Raw genomic sequence first — 19,059 nt, 5'->3', positions numbered from 1 at the left:
GACTCAGTGTAGTTCAACTGGGCTTACAGCTGGGAAGCACTCTGTCTGCTGATTATAGTCTATACCAAAAATATCTGACCAGCTTTTGTTATCTCTCTTTGTAAGAATCATTCTAACCCAGATGGAGAATGTGAAATACCACTGTTCAAGGAAAATGGAGAAAGAAAAAATTTCTATTCAATTCTTCATCAACTCTCCTAATGCTAAGTGGTGGTCCCTATAAAGATATGTCCATGTTCTAGTCCCTGAAACCTTGAATGGTGGAAGGATATTTGCAGGTGTGACTATGTTAAGGATCTTGAGATCTTCCTAGATTATCAGGGTGAGACCTAAATCCAGTGACAAGTGTCAGAGAGAAGACACACTTGGAGGAGGTAATGTGAAGATGGAAGCAGAGACGAGCATGATGCAGGCACAAGCCCAAGAATGCCAAGGACGATTGGCAGCCACTTGAAGCTGGGAGACAGTGTGGACACCTTGATTTCAAACCTCTGGTCCCCAGAACTGTGTGGAAAATCAATTTATGTTCTTTTGAGACACCAAGTTTGTGATAATTTGTGTGGCAGCCACAGGAAACCAAACCATCCTCCAAATCCTCCCTTTCCCCTACTTTCTCCCATCCCAGAAGTTCAAAAGCATGAAAGAGTGGCTCGCATTGAGAACAGGTGGGCAAAAGAGCAGTGCAATTAAGACCTTAGCCTCTGACATTAGTCAGTTTTTGGATATGAGTCTTCACTTTGCCACTTAATACCTTGGAAAACAATTCATCTCTCAAAGCCTCTGTTGCCTCATCTATAACATGGAGATTTTAATAGTATCTACTTACTGAATTATGCTGTAGGAAGGTTGTACATGAACATACTCTGACTTAAATGCAGAACTGAAACCAAAAGTATCTGACAACCACAGCCATCATGACCCAAGCAGAAAAAGGTGGGGCTGATCGGAGCTCCTGCTAGACCAGAAGTTAATCATCCCATTGCAGTTGAAAGGATGGGAGTAGTCTTGAGGAGGAACTGGCCAGTTGGGCTTTCCAACCAACTGGTAGGTAGGGAGACACTGTCACATGTGAACCACCTCACTCCCGAGCTCCAGCTGGCACAGCTGACTGCTGAGCCCTGGTTGAGCACCAGCTTTGCTTAAATGTACAAAAGCTGTCAACACCCTGTCTGGGTTTCCCAGGTGGCACTAGTGGGAAAAAAAAAAAAAACCATCTGCCAGTGCAGGAGACATAAGAGGTGCAGGTTCAACCCCTGGGTTGGGAAGATCCCCTGGAGGAGGTCATGGCAACCCACTCCAGTATTCTTGCCTGGAAAATCCCATGGACAGAGGAGCCTGGTGGGCTACAGTCCATAGTGTCATAAAGAGTTGGACCCAGCTGAAGCAACTGAGCATGCAGATACATGCTGTCTCATGGGGCTCTTATCTCTGTCACCCCCACACCTTCCCATGCTCTGTGGTGAGACACTAAACTTCAACTTGCTTCCTCAAAGTCAGTCAGTCAGTTTCGTTTGGGATCAATACTCAGTTTGGGGGATTTGCACTCCCACTCCATGCTCTTGTTCATCAGAGAGCAATGGGCAATGTGTGCTCATTTACTATGATGTGCTATTCTTCCCTGCTGGCTCCCCTGACCTGCAGAGGAGTGTCAGCCTCTGCCTCTACAGCCTTCCCAGGGAAGGCTGTGTACCTGCAGTACCTCCTAGGATCCTTCCAGGCAAGACAGGTACATAATTTGAAGACCCAGTGCAAAAATGGAAGGACCTTTGGTTCAAAAACCATTAAGAATTTCAAGAGGGCAACAGCAGAGCACTAACCCAAGAGAAGCGTCCCTTTCCGGCATGGGGCCCTGTGCAACTGCACAGTTTATGTGCCCTTGAATCCAGTCCTGGCTCCAGGAGGCCTCAGGTGCTGTGCTCCCCAGCCTCTGATACAGGCCACCCCACCACAAGGTGCAATTACTCCCTAGCAGGAAGACAGTGACTCTTAGACCTCTACTGTCTTCTCCCCAGAGGGTCATGCAGAAACTCCTAAACTCTATGTGACATGAGCTACTCAGTGAGGAACTGTGCTAGAAATCTTCTCCAGGTCTCTTTCCTCGCATCCCCACCAGTGTGTTCCACCTCTGCAGCAGCCATGCTGGGCCCACACGGGACCCATGTGAGGCAGTCTCCAGCCACCCTCCACAAGGGGATGCACATGGCACTCTGCTTTTTGTCGCTTTCTTGGGCCATGTTGGACTCCGATCTCACTACGACCATGGCAGGTGGCCCCACACCCGCCACCCTTTTCAGGATCCAGGCAACTTTCAAGCCCTCCAAATCTCTTTTCCTGTATCCCTCCAAGCCATGGGCTGCCCTTCCCAGTGGTGGAAAGCCTTTCTTCTTCTCCTCCCTGCCTGGGAGGAACCACCCTCCTATACATCCTCCATCCTTTTTTATACTGTGCTTCTGGAAATTAAGCTCTCTGCTCCAACTTCTAAATGTTGCCTTTGATACATAAAGAAAGCTTCTGAGGGGAAAAACAAACAAAACAAAATCTTATCTCTCTTTCAAAGCTAAGATTCTTTAAAAACTATTATTTCACCATGGGATTTTTATTTTTAAGCAACTTTTATCTCAACACTGAACATTTCCACCAATTAAAAATGAATAAAATTTTTAAAAAACACTGAACAATGGCTTCTTTGTGACAACCCATATCTACCCCTCCCCCAAAGCAATCACTACCAATAAATAACACAAGTACTTTGCATTAAGAAGTCAAATAATCCTTGTAACAGACTTAGCAAGTGTATGAATAGTAAATGCTAAATAAATGATAGCCATCAATTATCATTATCTAATTATTATTATTACTTATGTTATTAGGAAGAAACTGTTTCAGTTCTTTATCCCTTACCTATATTTAAGATAAATGATATGCGAAAATCTGTTGAATTTTGAAAAAAATATATAGTCTAAAAGGCATTTTTGTGGAGTAAATTATTTTGTACAATGGGTTCAGAAAATAAACTGTCATGTCTGCTTCTCTAATATCACAGAAACAAAAAACAATTATTTTATCACAGAAACAAAAAAAATTATTTTATTCTTCAGAACCTCACACATATCAGATTATAATGATTAGGTTGCTAATATCCAGCCCTTTTTTGATCTATAAAAATGGAAATTTCATATGGTTCAACCTCAAAGTAAGATGGTCTTGTTGGTTTTTAATCATTTTCATTAGGTCTCCTCCATTCATAGACTGAGACCTAGAGAAGAAATTGCTATGGTAACCCCAAGGATCAAATAGGACTGCATTGTAGCGATGGGAAGAAACCTAGCCCACACTCATAAATTTGCAAGTGAGGACTTAAGCCCCAGAGAAGTGAAGTGAACCTCCCAAAATACCACAGCCAATTAGTGGCAAAACTAAGCTCTGGCTGTCTTCACTGTGTTCCTTTCTACCATACCAGGCTGCCTTCCTCCCTTCCTAACATTTGTCAAAATATGTTAAGAACATCCCCTCGTCACTGAGAAGTCAGGGCTCTGCGGATGATAATTAAGGCAGACATCAAAAGTTAGATAAAATCTGGGCTAGAGGCACATTTTTCAAAGACTCTTGATCAATAATAATTAAACTTTCAAAGGAGAAATGTCAAAATGAAGGTGTTTGTTTCTTCGTTGTAATTTGTAGATTCTCCTGATTAAACTATTTTTAAAGCTCCCTTCAGTTGATCCCACTCTCAGTGTTGCTTGAGCTCTAACAGCTTCTGGTTCATGCTTTATTGTTATTGTTTCAATATTATCTTTGACTTATTTGCAAGTATAATTCATAATTGTCTCTAAATTACTCAGATAACATGTCAAACAAGATAAAAAGAAAATAATCTTAAATAGCTCTAACCTTAGTTCTTTGTACTAATTAAAGTCTGAAAAGGAGAAAACATCACCAACTTTAATCTCCCAATTTAAGTAATGAATACAATGTGTTCATGTGTGATGTCACTCCTAGAAGCCACTACTGCGGCTGGAATTGTGTTACTACTACACAACTATGGTTAAACTTCTATTAGGTCTTTACCATAGGCATCATGCTGGTATCTTTACAAAATTAATTCACATAATCGAGATCAACCCTGTAAGGGGTGTGTTGATGACCCCGATATACAGATAAGGAAAACATTTAGAATGGTTCCATAATTTGCCTCGGTCATACAACTAGTGAGAGTGAGTTGCTGAAAGAGGAAAGAATCACTATGAACCGTAACTCCATATCACCTCATGACCAAGCAGAAGTCTCACCTATGTCCCAGCTGAAACAATAGTGCTAAAGCATTTGTAAGTCCCAGATTTCACATGAAAAATTTTAGTTTAAATATTCCACTCTATTTTCAGAAGACAAGCCAGATGTCCCAAGTGGAGTTCAAAAACTAAGGCTACTGAAACAGTAGGAATGCCAAATCAACTGTCAGAACTACACTTTACACCCCTTCCATTATTCTCCCCTATGGTAATTTTAAGAGACATCGCACACTCTTTGATACTGTTTCCTTAAAAAGTGGAACTTAATCCCCCTTCCCCTGAAGATAGACTATACTTAGTAAACAACCAGAATGTGGTGAAGGAGATATTGAAAGACCTTCCTAGACTAGGTCATTAAAAAACTGACTTCCTCTTGCTCTCCTTTCTTGGATCATTCACTCTGGGGGAAGCCAGCTGCCATGTGAAAAATACATTCAAGCAGCTCTGCGGAGGGTTCACATAGCAACTAAAGCCTTCTGCCTGGAAGTGAGGTCATCAGCCCCAATCAAGCCTTTAGATGACTGCAGCTGACATTCTAATTGCAGCATCATGAAAAACCCTGATCTGTAATAACCACTCAACTAAGCTAACCCCATATTCATCAACTTTGAAAACTGTGAGATAATAAATATTTGTTGTGGGGTAAAGACTCTGATGCTGGGAGGGATTGGGGGCAGGAGGAAAAGGGGACGACAGAGGATGAGATGGCTGGATGGCATCATGGACTCGATGGACGAGTTTGAATGAACTCTGGGAGTTGGTGATAGACAGGGAGGCCTGGCGTGCTGCGGTTCATGGGGTTGCAAAGAGTCAGACACGACTGAGCAACTGAACTGAACTGAACTGAATTTGTTAAAGCAATAAGTAATTAATACATGACAGCGAAGTGAAAGTGTTAGCTGTTCAGTCATGTCCAACTCTTTGCGACTCCAGGGACTGTATCCCACCAGGATCCTCTGTCTATGAAATTCTCTAGGCAAGAAAACCACAGTGGGCTGCCATTTCCTCCTCCAGAGGATCTTCCTGATCCAGAGATCAAACCCAGTCTCTCACATTGCAGGTGTATTCTTTACCATATGAGACACCAGGAAAGCCCCATATTCATCAATTTGAAAACTGTGCGATAATATTTTTGTGGGGGGTAATTTGTTAAAGTAATAGATAATTAATACATATTTATTCCTAAATTATGCCTTTTATTATAGCAAAGTGAACAAGTTAAACCATATCTACATAAGGTACCATATCAAGAAATCAAATATTGTCCAGGCTGTGGGATAGCTAAGGGGTGTTTTCCTCAAGGCCTTGCCCCAGCTCAAAAACATAATGTAAGACTGTCCCTCCACCAGTTCTGTCATGCCCCACCCGCGGGCCATGGAGGGCAAGAGTGAGAATCACACTAACAATTTTTTTTTTTAAAGTCAAGTGGTTACCTATAAAATAAGAGCACTGTCTTTAAACGTCCAGCTTTTGTGTGATTATAATCACTTTGTGATAACATCCTGTATCACAAAGTTCTATCCTTCAGTAATTGAAAATAGAATATGTTCTTTAAGAACCGGAAGCCAATTATTTCTTTTAGTGTGTTATTTTCCCCGTTAAATTGAAGGAAGGAAGTTAGTAAATGGTGTAGTAGATTCAATGAACTTAAAACCTCCCTTTAGAAAAATGACTGTTGCCATACGGTGGGGAATGGCCCTAAGCACTGAAAATCTCAGAAACATCAAACCAAAGTGAAGTGTCAATATCATTCCAAAATAATGAAACCAAAACACATCAAGGCTCTTGTCAATCAAAATCCTTTTTTTTTTTTTTCCCCTTTTCCTTCAAGCATTAATCAGAGGGAAACTCAACACAGACATCTAAAAAGCTAAGAAGACGGGAAGCGGTGGTCAGCCTTTTCCCATCTGCTCCTTGGACCCTAAAGAGAGCATTACTTTCCTAAAGCTAATGTATTCTTTGGTAATGTCCATTCATCATGCCACCACAGCAGCTGCTAAACTGCTCATGTGTGATTTCTTAATGGGGTCCATCCAGGAACAGTGACATTCCTTCCCTGACCAAAACCACAGCCAATGCCAAGCTCAGGAGACTGTGAAGCATAATGCTTACCTGGCCCTTCGCAGATTCCAGTCTTGTCTTTAGAGTGCTTTCTCTTCCCGAGTTGCTCCAGGCATGGAAGACCTCCTGTGGTCTCGAAACTCAGCTTCTTGTTGATGAAGAGGAAGAGGACAACCAGAAGAACAAGAAAGACCCCAGCTGCAGACAAGAAGCCGATGGCCTCGGGAGGGACTAGCAAGAGAACACAAAGGGAAAAATATCATCAAGTGAACCGCCTTTTAGTTCTAACAACTGATCAAAGTTATCTTGAATCTTCACAATTATTAGAATGCCAGATACTCTGCAAGTCCTGACCTGCTGGCATCCCAGAACTGTGTACAGGGGAAAGAAAAAGGACTATTGCCAGGTACATCAAGCTAGGCTGGTTCCTAGATGACAGACCTCCATTCCTTTACACGTGTGGCTTCTTCTGCCTATAATATAACTCCTCTGGCCCCTATCCTTCGCTTAATATTCACATCAAGCATGCAAGCTATTAGATATCAGTCAAATGGGTTGAGCTTGAAATGGCTGACCAGCGTTATAAAAGCAAGTCTTTTAAAAATACAACTGCCTAAAACTTAGAAAAACTAATTACACAAGACAAAGTTGCAGACATACATCTGTCAAACTGGCAATTGCAGGAAAGTCATTTCCTGGATATGGTTTTTCTAATTCAACTAAGCAACACATGATGGTGATGATTACCAACGGTGACAAGAAAATTCCTAATCTGTGCATCCATATTATAAATTAGAATTATATTTTGAAAGCTAATATTTTAGAATATTGGAAGATGAATTTCCATCTTCCCCTGTCCCTTCCTCATCAAAAAATTCCCGAGCTTTAAATGACTCTGTGCTGCCCAGGTCCATAGTCCCAGCTATTGAGTTCAGCTGTGAGGTACATAGACCAGAAAGGTCAGAGCTAGTTCCAGGTTGAGAAAAGAGTCCTTCAAAGAAATGTCATTTGAGTAAAGACAACATTTCATAAAGAAATCCAAAAATCAAGTTGTATAAAGGAATCAATCACAAAGCAGGTGTCAGGAAGAGTTATTCAAGGCAGTTGGGTATATGTGAAAGCTTATGAAAATGACTCTCCTGAGAGTAGTTTTAATCCTTGAGCAGGTTTAATATGTGGATTAATAATATGAAGAGATAATATTCAGCTCATGCTACCTTCCAGATAGAGAGACAGGATGAATCAAACCAGTCCCAACCCCTATGAAAAGAAAATAAATGGCACTGCCTCACTAAATCAATCTAGTGGCAAGCCAGAGAAAGAACAAACAAGACAAAAATAGTGTTGTAATCTGCAAAATGATAATAGTGCCTGCTTATCAAAACCAACATATATTGTGAATTTAAAAAGTATGCATGCATTGATTCTTCCCTCTGCCTCTAGAGGTAACACAGGTAGCAACGTTTACTGGCATAGGTTCAGCAGTCACACCACCCGGGAAGAAATCACAATCTGCCACTTATTATCTGTGTGGCCTTGAGCAAATTATTTAACCTCTCTGTGCTTCCGTTTTCTAAGTAATAAAAGAAGACAATAAATATAACTACATTAAAGATTAAATGAGCTAACACATGGAAAATAACCTGTATGGCACCTAGCACATAGAGAGTTCTCAAAAAGGAACTAACATCTTCCTTGGTAGCATCATTATCAGCTTTGCAGACCTTTTAAAATACCTAGGAGCAGTCAAATATGAGATGGATATGTTGCTTTGTACACAGGCTGTGCTCCACACCCCTTTCCCTCTCTTGCATTAAGTATCCCAGAGGGATGGGGAAGGGATAAAGTAGGAGCCTGAGAATAGCAGCTACAAACTACTACATATAAAATAGATTAAAAAACGAGGTCCTATTGTATAGCACCAGGAACTATATTCAATAACCTATAATAAACCATAATGGAAAATGATATGAAAAAGAATATGTCTGTATATTTTTGCTTAATCATTTTGCTGTACACCTGAAACTAACAGTATAAATCAACTACACTTAAAATCATCTCTATCTCCCCCCTCCCACCAATTCTTGTATTTTCAACTACTTCTTAGTAGATACCACATTGTTTTCACCTGCATTAAAAATTCACTAAGTGTCTCCCATCCTTAAGAGCCCCTCCTCACCACCATATGCTCTTTTCAACCATAGCCCTGCTTTTTCCCAGTCACAACTGACCATCTTCAGAGTACCCTACATTCACCTCCACTTTCTTACCTCCAAAGCCTCTAGGATCCTTTACCCAGATTCCCACTCATCTCCAGGTACCCAGCCTTACCCACCACAAATCCCTTCTCCACATAGCAGCCAGAGTGATCCTTCTGAAATAAGTCTGATTTGTTCAATTGCCCCACTAAAGCCCTCTGCAGTGGGTTTAATTGTGACCCCCAAAAGAGACATCCACCCTGAATCTCAGAATGTGACATTATTTAAAATAAAAGGGCTTTGCAATGTAATTAGGGTAGGATCTTCAGATGAAATTATCCAGGATCAGGGTGGGCCCTAAATACAGAAATGAGTATCCCTAAAAGACACTGAAAAGGAGAAAACACAGAGAGAAGATGACCATGTGAAGATGGGAGAAAAGACTGAAGTTATGAAGCCAACTGAGGAATGCCAAGGCTTGCCAGCAGCCACCAAGAACTAGGAGAGAGCCCTGGAAGAGGTACCCTCTCAGGGATTCCTGAGGAATCAATTTTGCTGATATCCTAATTTTGGACTTCTGGCCTCCAAAATTGTGAGAGAACAAATTTGTTGTCTTAAGCTGTCAAGCATTTGGTAATATGTCATGTTAACCCTCAGAAACTAATTTACCCTCCAACAGCTTCCCATCACCCCATAGGACAAAACTTGAACTCCTCATCTTGGTTTGCGAGACTTTTCATGACCTAGCTGCTGATTCTAGCCTTTATCACTCATCACTCCCCAGCATCAACCTCTTTGTTGCCATCATATTCATCTATTTCTGGTTGCCCAAACATAGCTCACCTCCAGACCTTTGGAGAGACTATTTCAAATCCATGGAATGACTGTGCACTCTCTACTGTCTAACACTGATACTAGACTTCCTCTGAAAGCCTTTTTTGTTCCTCTTGACCAGGCTGGATGCTTCTACTATGAGTTTCCACCCACTGAGACTTCAACAGATTTTTCAAGTGTTTTCAAATGTTAAATTTTCAACTTCATAAGAACAAGGACTTTGCCTCAGTTACCCGATGTGCTCTCAGCAGCTAGCCTAGGAGATGCATGATACATATTTGATGCTTAAATAAATATTGAATTCTTCTGTGCTATGACATGTTGATACATGGAAAGAAAATATATGCCTCAAGTAGGTCAGTAACACTAACAACATGAGATATGATTTATATCAGATCCAGGCTTAGGGAAAAAAAGATTCATCTATTGTCTATAATGCCATTCATTAGTGAAACTAAATCTTGATTTTTTAATACACTGTATTTTTCCATTATAAAACAACATGATGCATATTACATAAAATCTACAAAATATAGAAAAAGATGATGACAACCACAGTTAAGATTTTGTGTACTTCCTTCCAGTCATTTTGATATTTGGGCAAATACTAATTGTATTGATTTTACCTTTACTGTCTTGTAAAAAAATTTTCTAGATAAAAACTTCTATTTATTTTTTAGAGACTTAAAGAAAAAATGATTCATGCATTTAGTAAAATATTTTTAAAATATTGGAAAATGTTTTTTTAAAGATCATGTTGAAACTCACCACCTATCATTGTTTTCTCTTATATTTTCTTAACTATTTTTTACCAACATTGAGATACTATCTTATATCAATGCATTTAATATAAAAATATTCACAAATTCCAGATTGAAGACAATATATAATATATAAGGAGTTTCGATATAAATCTCCAAAGATGAAAGAAAGAATTGGGAGAAAGCTCTTGTATTAGTCAAAATAACTCTTTTTGTAGATGAAAGTATTTTTGTTAGGAATCATTCTTGTAGCAGTGACTAAACTATGGGTAGGTACAAAATTCCTAGGTAGCTACCAAAATGTTTCTCTCCTCAAAACTATCTAGACATCAGTGCATTAACTTTTCATGTTTAATGTTTCATAAATGAATGTGACACTGCAGCTACTTTTTGTTACTGTATGGGCAACAGAATTTTTTGGTCTAGAATCTTTTCAATATAAAATTTTAATTTAATTTTCCTTTTAATACCAAAAATTATAAGAATGTGACTTTTTATGGAATCTTTTGTTGATTTTCCCCAGAACCTAGTCTTTTCACCAGCATATCCATGACTTTTTTAAAGCTTACTCTGTGAGAGAGGGAGAGGATGGAAAGATTTGGGAGAATGGCATTGAAACATGTAAAATATCATGTATGAAACAAGTTGCCAGTCCAGGTTCGATGCACGATACTGGATGCTTGGGGCTGGTGCACTGGGACGACCCAGAGGGATGGTATGGGGAGGGAGGAGGGAGGAGGGTTCAGGATGGGGAACACATGTATACCTGTGGCGGATTCATTTTGATATTTGGCAAAACTAATACAATTATGTAAAGTTTAAAAATAAAATTAAATTAAAAAAATAAAGCTTGGAAGAATTTTCTTCAATGATGTCTGATAATTTGTGCCAATTGTTCATGTTTCTGTCTTAAACTAGGGTACTATTTCTTTAGTTACCAATTTCTAGGGTTTTTTTTCTTCTGCATCCTAGCGGATCTCAAATATGGCCTACACTTTTCATTTAACTAAATAGGTGAAAGCGTGCTGTAACCTACTTCACTACTATAAACTCTGTATATCTGAGTCAGTGGCAGACAGTGGGAGAAGATAAAGTCTTTTGAGTTGGATGGTGAAGAACACCAGGAATAAGCACAAATGTAGCTAAAGCAGAGGAAAACTTAGTTCAAGGAGCGTGGTTATTTCATGAGACTTCATATTCCTCTCAGAATGTATCAATTTTAATTTCATCCTTTTCTGTGTATTTATGGGTACTTAATTGGAAGTCTGAAGAGGTGCATGAAAGACTGGGAGCCACATGTTACATTAAACTATAGTTTAGTGTATGTTTCTGGTTGGCCAAAAAGTTTGTTCAGGTTTTTTGTTATATTTATGAAAAACTTGATCAAAATTTTTGGCCAGCCCAATACTTTCTACATGAGTAGAGTATCAAGGAAATGACTGAGAAGTTAGCAGTGACCTCAGACTTGTAAGAACTGCTTAACCAGGATTGCAGACAAATTAACCTCTCTAAAAATTGTTTAAAATTAAAAATATAACCTAGCAATTCCACTTCTAGGTATATATCCAATGGAATTGAAAATACACACATTCACAAAAAAAAACCTGTGAATGAGAGTGCATAGCATTATTCATAATAGCCAAAAAAGTGGAAATAGACCAAGAGTCCAGGCACTGATTAATAAAATGTGGCATATCCATACAATGGAATATTGTTCCACCAAAAAATGAAGTACTGATACATGCTACAGTATGGATGAAACTTAAAAAAACTACACTAAGTGAAAAACATCTGACAAAAGGCCATGGAATTGTGTAATTGATCCCACTTATATTAAATGTCTAATGGACAAATCCAAGGTGACAGAAGGTATATGAATTGTTTCCAGAAGCTAGCAGGATAGTGGGAGGAATAGGGAGAAATGAGGAGTAACTGCAAATGGGTATGGGTTTTGTTTTGTTTTTTGAGGTAATGAAATTATTCTGAAATGAGATGGTTCTGATGCTTGTGCAATTTTGTGAATATACTAAAACCAGCGAATAGTACACTTTAAGAGGTGTGAATTTTATGGAATATGAATTTCATCTCAAAAAGATGTTTCAATTCCAGTCTTTTAGTAAAGACTGGGAAGAAACATGAGAAAAATGAGTTTTCTGAGATTTGGCTTGGAAGTGATTTTCTTCATGTTTAAACATTGTATAATTTTATTATTCAGAATTTAGAATTAAAAATAAAGTCTGAATATTGTACAGTATGGGAATTGTATCAGCAGAGCTCTAGCATCAGTGTGTAACACCGAACACAGCAAGCCAACAGTTCTATTGGTCAAAGCCAGAGAGTTTGATGCCGCTGAGTTTGAATCTAAACAAAATAAGGGATTTTGGCAGGAAAGTCTAAAGTCATCTTGCATTCCATATATACAAATGCTATGATGAAGAAGCATTACATGTATCATTTGCTGTAGATGACAAGGGCACATATGTCAAGAAACTTCACTGCCATCTGCAGAGTAACTCATCTAATTATTCCAGTAATTACTAAATTGGAAATCAGATGGCTGTGAAGTTCGGTCACATAGTTCATATTGAAAACTTCCTCAAAGTTAAATATACCTCTCACGTTCCACTGGAGAGCCCCACCTGTTGGTTCACAAGCAGTGGCTCAAGGGGAAGACAGAGCATGCAAAGACATGAACAAATAGGCCTCTGCATGTCACATGGTCTATAGATGTTTGTACATTTCATTCCACAGTTGTTAAAAAGGTTAAAAAAAAAAAGAAAAAAAAGGCTAGACAATTTCAGCCATCTGACTCACAAGTACTAGATATAAGAAGAAACTGAAATTTTACTTAACAAAATGCTAAGGCAGGGACATCAGAAATAACTGAGCAATGATAATAGAAATAATTAAAGAGTAAAGTTATAATTTCTCAGGGATAAACTTTCTTGGCACTGCTCTGAAGATTGTGAGGAATCTCATTTTTAAAAAAAGAGGAAAGCCTGAAGTAAATCTAAAACTCTACTCACTTAAACACCTCTACCATCCTTGAGTAGCCATCAACCTGACAGTCCTATTTTCCATCACACCATTTTGATTTCATTTATCCCTTTAAAAAGCAGCATTGGAAGAGAACAAGATGGCAGAGGAGTAGGTGGACGTGGACTCTCCACAGATACCTCAGGAATACACCTTCAGACCTGACCAGTGGAAAAGAATATACAGAACCATGCAAAACTCGGTAGGAGGAAGGGACTAGGGAGAAAAACAAGAGTGTTAGAAGGACTGGACCTGCCCTCAGCAGGTGGGGGAACTGAAGCAGGGGTCCGATCTCCACATCGGGGCAACTGGAGAAGACTCTGATAGGGCCATAACTCCTGGGACAAAGCAGTCTGTGACCCTGCACACTTTGCACTGAGCCATCTTCACGCTCAACTCTCACGAAGGCAGAGCTGCCACAGGAAAAAGAAATCTTGTGTCTATGTGCACAGGGTCATTTCAGTCATGTCCAACTCTTTGCGACCCTGTAGAAGTCTGAGTCAGAGGAGAAACATTTAAGGCTGAGAGTCAAACAGCTGATCTGTGGCAGCCTAAATAGAATGAGAATCAGACAGTCCTTGCCACAGCCATACTTACCCCGGACAGGGATGTAGATCCCCTGGAAGGTGCAGCAGCTGGAGCTGGAGTTTAGGGATCGTGGAGCAATCCCAGGGTAAGGGCTGCTGTTGACTGTGGAGAGACTGATAGAGGGGATGTGAGGGAGGAGACTGTGGTGGGAAATGCCTGTGGAAGAAAGCCAGGCAGCCACGGAAGCAAGGCGATACTACTGAGCCACGTGTAGGGGGGTGGAGCCATGACCATAGCCTCTCTCTCCCCACAGGCCAGCATCTGCAGCTGAACTGAGGCAGGCCCATCAAATGCCTGACATACTGAACTACAGAGTAGAACCCCAACCAGGGGGGCCCTCTATGTGCCTGACGCACCAAACAACAGAGAAGGACCCCATACAAGGGAGCCCTCTAAGTGCCTGAACCGCGAAGCTATGGAGAAAGACTGGCCAAAGAGGAATTCTGACCGCCAGCTACAAGACGCTTGAAAAAACTGGGACAAAGCAGTCTGTGACCCTGCACACTTTGCACTGCGCCATCTTCACGCTCAACTCTCACGAAGGCAGAGCTGCCACAGGAAAAAGAAATCTTGTCTCTATGTGCTCAGGGTCACTTCAGTCATGTCCAACTCTTTGCGACCCTGTAGACTGTGGCCTGCCAGGCTTCTCAGTCAGGGGGCTTCTCCAGGCAAGAATACTGGAGTGTATCGGCCAATACTGGTTGCCATACTCTTCTTCTTCTTCTACTACTACTACTACTACTAAGTCGCTTCAGTCGTGTCTAACTCTGTGCCACCCCACAGACAGCAGCACACCAGGCTCCACCGTCCCTGGGATTCTCCAGGCAAGAACACTGGAGTGGGTTGCCATTTCCTTCTCCAGTGCATGAAAGTGAAAAGTGAAAGTGAAGTCGCTCAGTCGTATCTGACTCTTCACCATCCCATGGACTGCAGCTGACCAGGCTCCTCTGTCCATGGGATTTTCCAGGCAAGAGTACTGGAGTGGGTTAGAGCACTATATTTCCTGCTGCCCTAGCTGCCAACTCCCCTGAGTGCCTACTGCTGCCAGAACCCCTGCGACTGAAGCAGCTGCACCACTTCCACACCTGGCCCTCACAGGGGCAAACCCAAGTCCTCCAGGGCAGCCTCAGAAGCAATCCCTGGTGGACCACCCAAATGCAGAGGTGGAAATAAAATCATACCTGAAACCCAGGGGCAGTGTGGCTAAGGAAGAAGACTCAAAAACTTCCCACCAGCTGTACAAGCTGCAGATTAAACCCACACGATCAACAAGGCAGACCCTGTGTCTATAGAATACATAAAAGCACATCCTCCTACAAAAGAAAATGCACTAGTTTAGATAGCTGTGGACATTGGAGGCAAGAAACACAGGATTAGGACCAAATTAGAATCTGAGCTGCCCCCACAACAGGTTCAGAGATGAGCACAGTGTTGGAGGGCATCCTAGGGAGGTGAGGTAGACTGTGACTCCCAGCAAGGGAAGGACTCTAACAGCAGTGACTTAAGAAAAACATTATGCTTATGTTTTGACTTGTTCTGTAGATGCTTTTGCATTTATTTTTCCTTTTTTTTTTCCACCTCTGTTGTAGTTGACGATTTTATTGACACTATGAAATTTAATTAAGCTTTTGAGCTTTTTTTTTTCCCTCAGTCACATTTTTTTATTGCTGTTATAAACCTCTGCCTCTATGTTGGGCTTTTGCACTTCTATGGAGTTTTCCTTTCTTTCTTTCTTTTCTCTTTTTTTAATTTTAATCTTTAAACCTATTATTTTTTCTACATTTATTCCTTTTTTTTTGCTTTTCCTACTGTTCTTTTCCCCTTGTAGTTAATCTTTAATATATATAAATCTTCTATATCTATCGCTATTTAACTTTGCATATCTATTCTTTCTTTCTTTTCTTTCCTGTCAACATATTTGTTAGTTTTATTTTCATTGCTTTATTCCCCAATTGGACCTTGCTTTAGTTTTGTTTTCCAGTTTATGCTTTAGGTAGTTTTGTTCATACTGGTAGATATAATTTTTGGTTTCCTTTGTTCGTCAGGTCAATCTATTGTACTTTATTTTTATTGGACTGTTTTGATTTTGCTTATGGGTATATATGTATATGTGTATATTCAGTTACACTTTTTATTGTTATAAACCTTTGCCTGTATGTTGAGCTTTACCAGTTTTGTGGAGTTTTCCTTTTTTTTTCTTTCTTCTTCCTTTTTTTGCTTTTCTCTTTTTTATAATTGTAATTTTTAATTTTTTAAAAAATATTATCTTTTTCTACATTTATTCCTTTGTTTGCCTTTCCTATTGTTCTTTTCCCCTTGCTGCTGCTGCTAAGCTGCTTCAGTCGTGTCCAACTCTGTGCAACCCCATAGACAGCAGCTCACCAGCCTCCCCCATCCCTGGGATTCTCCAGGCAAGAACACTGGAGTGGGTTGCCAAATCTTTAATGTATATGAATGTTCTTCATCTACCTCTATTTAACCTTGTATATCTATTATTTTCTTTCTTTCCTTTCCTCTAAACATATTTGTTAGTTTTGTTTTCATTGCTTTATTCCCCACTTGGCACCTTGCTTTAGTTTTGTTTTCTGGTTTGTGCTTTAGTTAACTGTGTTCAACTGGTAAATATAATTTTTTATTTACTTTGTTCACCAGGTCAATCTACTGTACTTTTAGTTGGAATGTTTTGATTTTGCTGATAGGTGTATATGTATTTGTGTATATTCCATTATTTTAATTAGTATTTGCTTGATTTTGTAATTGCCATTTGTCTGGGGTTCATCTTTGGTTTCTCCTTTTTGGGGATTTGTTTTCATCTCACTTAATGCCATAAAAAACCACTTTTGGAATCTTCATTCCTGACCAGAGATTAAGCCCTGATCCTTTGGAGTGGGAGCACTGACTCTAAGACCCTAGACTACCAGAGAACTAACCCTAGGGAGTATCAAATATTGAGAACTCACACTAAGGAAACTACGTGAATGCAAGACCTGGTATCACACAACCACCAGTAGCACACCATGAAGGACATCTCATCTAAACAACAAACAAAACAAAAATACAAACCCAATCATCAGCAGACAGATTTACCAACTCACTCAGCCTTACCCATCAGAGGAAAAACAAACAAACAACAACAACAACAAAAAAAAAAAACCTCAGCACAAATCTCACCCTATATGAAGCTTACATAAACCACTGGACCAAACTTAGGAGGGCAGAAACCAAGAGGAAGAAAGAATTCAACCTTGAAGCCTGGGGAAAGGAGACCTCAAACACAATAAGTTAAAATATATATATAATGAAAAGGCAGAGAAATACTACACAAATGAAGGAACAAATTAGAAATACAGAAGTCCAAATAAATGAAGAGGAAATAGGCAAACTACCTGGAAAAGAATTCAGAATAATGATAGTAAAGATGATCAAAAACCTTGAAAACAAAATGGAGGAAATGCAGGAATCAATTAACAAAGACCTAGAATAATTAAAGGATAAAAATACAAACAACACCATTACTGAAATTAAAAATACTCTGGAAGGAATCAATAGCAGAATATCTGAAGCAGAAGAATGAATCAGTGAGCTGGAAGATAAAAGGTGTAAATAAGTTTTAAAGAGCAGAACAAAGTAAAAAGAATGAAAAGAACTAAGGATAGTCTCAGAGACCTCTGAACAATATCAAACACACCAACATTCGAATTATAGGGGTCCCAGAAGAAGAAGAGAAAAAGAAAGGGTATGAGAAAATTTTCGAAGAGATTGTAGTTGAAAATTTCCTCAACATGGAAAAGGAAATAATCAAGTCTAAGAGGCGCAAAGAGTCCCATATAGGATAAACCCAAAGAGAAACATGCCAAGACACAGATTAAACACAAAGAAAGAATATTAAAAGCAGCAAGGGAGAAGCAACAAGTAACATATAAGGGAAACCCCATACGTTTGACAGTTGATCTTTCAGCAGAAACTCTGTAGGCCAGAAGGGAATGGCAGGATATATTTAAAGTACTGAAAGGGAAAAATCTACAACAAGATTACTGTATCCAGCAAGGATCTCATTTAAAATTGATGGAGAAATCAAAAGCCTTTCAGACAAGCAAAAGTTAAGAGAATTCAGTACCACCAAACCAGCTTTACAACAAATGTTAAAGGGACTTATATAGTCAAGAAATACAAGAGAAGGAAAAAGATCTACAAAATCAACCCCAATTAAGAAAATGGCAATAGGAACATATATATCAATAATTGCTTTAAATGTAAATGCATTAAATGCTCCAACCAAAAGACACAGACTGGCTGAATGGATACAAAAACAAGACCCCTATATATGCTGTCTACAAGAAACCCACTTAAGACCTAAAGACACATATAGACTGAAAGTGAGAGGATAGAAAAATATATTCCATGCATACGGGAAGCAAAAGAAAGCTGGAGTAGCGATCCTCATATTAGACAAAATAGACCTTAAAATAAAGAAGATTACAAGAGATAAGGAAGGACACTACATAATGATCAAGGAATCAATCCAAGAGGAAGATGTAACAATTGTAAATATCTATGCACCCAACATAAGAGCACCTCAGTAGATAAGACAAACACTAACAGACATAAAAGGAGAAACTGACAGTAACACAATAATAGTAGGAGACTTTAACATCCCATCCACACCAATGGACAGATCATCAAAACAGAAAATTAATAAGGAAACACAAGTGTTAAATGATACATTAGATGAAATGGATCTCATTGATATCTTCAGGACATTCCATTCAAATGCAGAAGAATATACCTTCTTCTCAAGTCCACATGGAACATTCTCCAGGATAGACCACATCTTGAGTCACAAATCAAACCTTAGTAAATTTAAGAAAGTTGAAATCAAGCATAATCTCTGACCACAACGCTATGAGACTAGATATCAATTACAAGAAAAAAACTATAAGAAACACAAACGCATGGAGATTAAGCAATCAGATCAGATCAGATCAGTCGCTCAGTCGTGTCCAACTCTTTATAACCCCATGAATCGCAGCACACCAGGCCTCCCTGTCCATCACCAACTCCTGGACTTCACTCAGACTCAGGTCCATCGAGTCAGTGATGCCATCCAGCCATCTCATCCTCTGTCCTCCCCTTCTCCTCCTGCCCCCAATCCCTCCCAGCATCAGAGTCTTTTCCAATGAGTCAACTCTTCACATGAGGTGGCCAAAGTACTGGAGTTTCAGCTTTAGCATCATTCCTTCCAAAGAAATCCCAGGGCTGATCTCCTTCAGAATGGACTGGTTGGATCTCCTT

The 19,059-nt window shown here is 39.6% G+C and overlaps 1 protein-coding gene across 3 annotated transcripts in view; it reads right to left on the bottom strand.

The window, feature by feature from the left end:
• The window catches only part of SYT16 (synaptotagmin 16), a 330,623-nt gene that overhangs the window by 174,965 nt on the left and 136,599 nt on the right, over positions 1-19,059 (bottom strand). For all 3 annotated transcript variants that reach the window (XM_055538272.1, XM_055538274.1, XM_055538275.1), the window contains one exon: positions 6,402-6,581. The gene's annotated coding sequence lies outside the window, so the exon portion shown is untranslated. The remainder of the gene's footprint in view (positions 1-6,401; positions 6,582-19,059) is intronic.

Source organism: Bubalus kerabau, chromosome 10 (assembly GCF_029407905.1).
Source record: "Bubalus kerabau isolate K-KA32 ecotype Philippines breed swamp buffalo chromosome 10, PCC_UOA_SB_1v2, whole genome shotgun sequence".
NCBI lineage: Eukaryota > Metazoa > Chordata > Mammalia > Artiodactyla > Bovidae > Bubalus > Bubalus kerabau.
The sequence above is the reverse complement of the archived record's forward strand: the minus strand, read 5'-3'. Positions and strand labels throughout refer to the sequence as shown.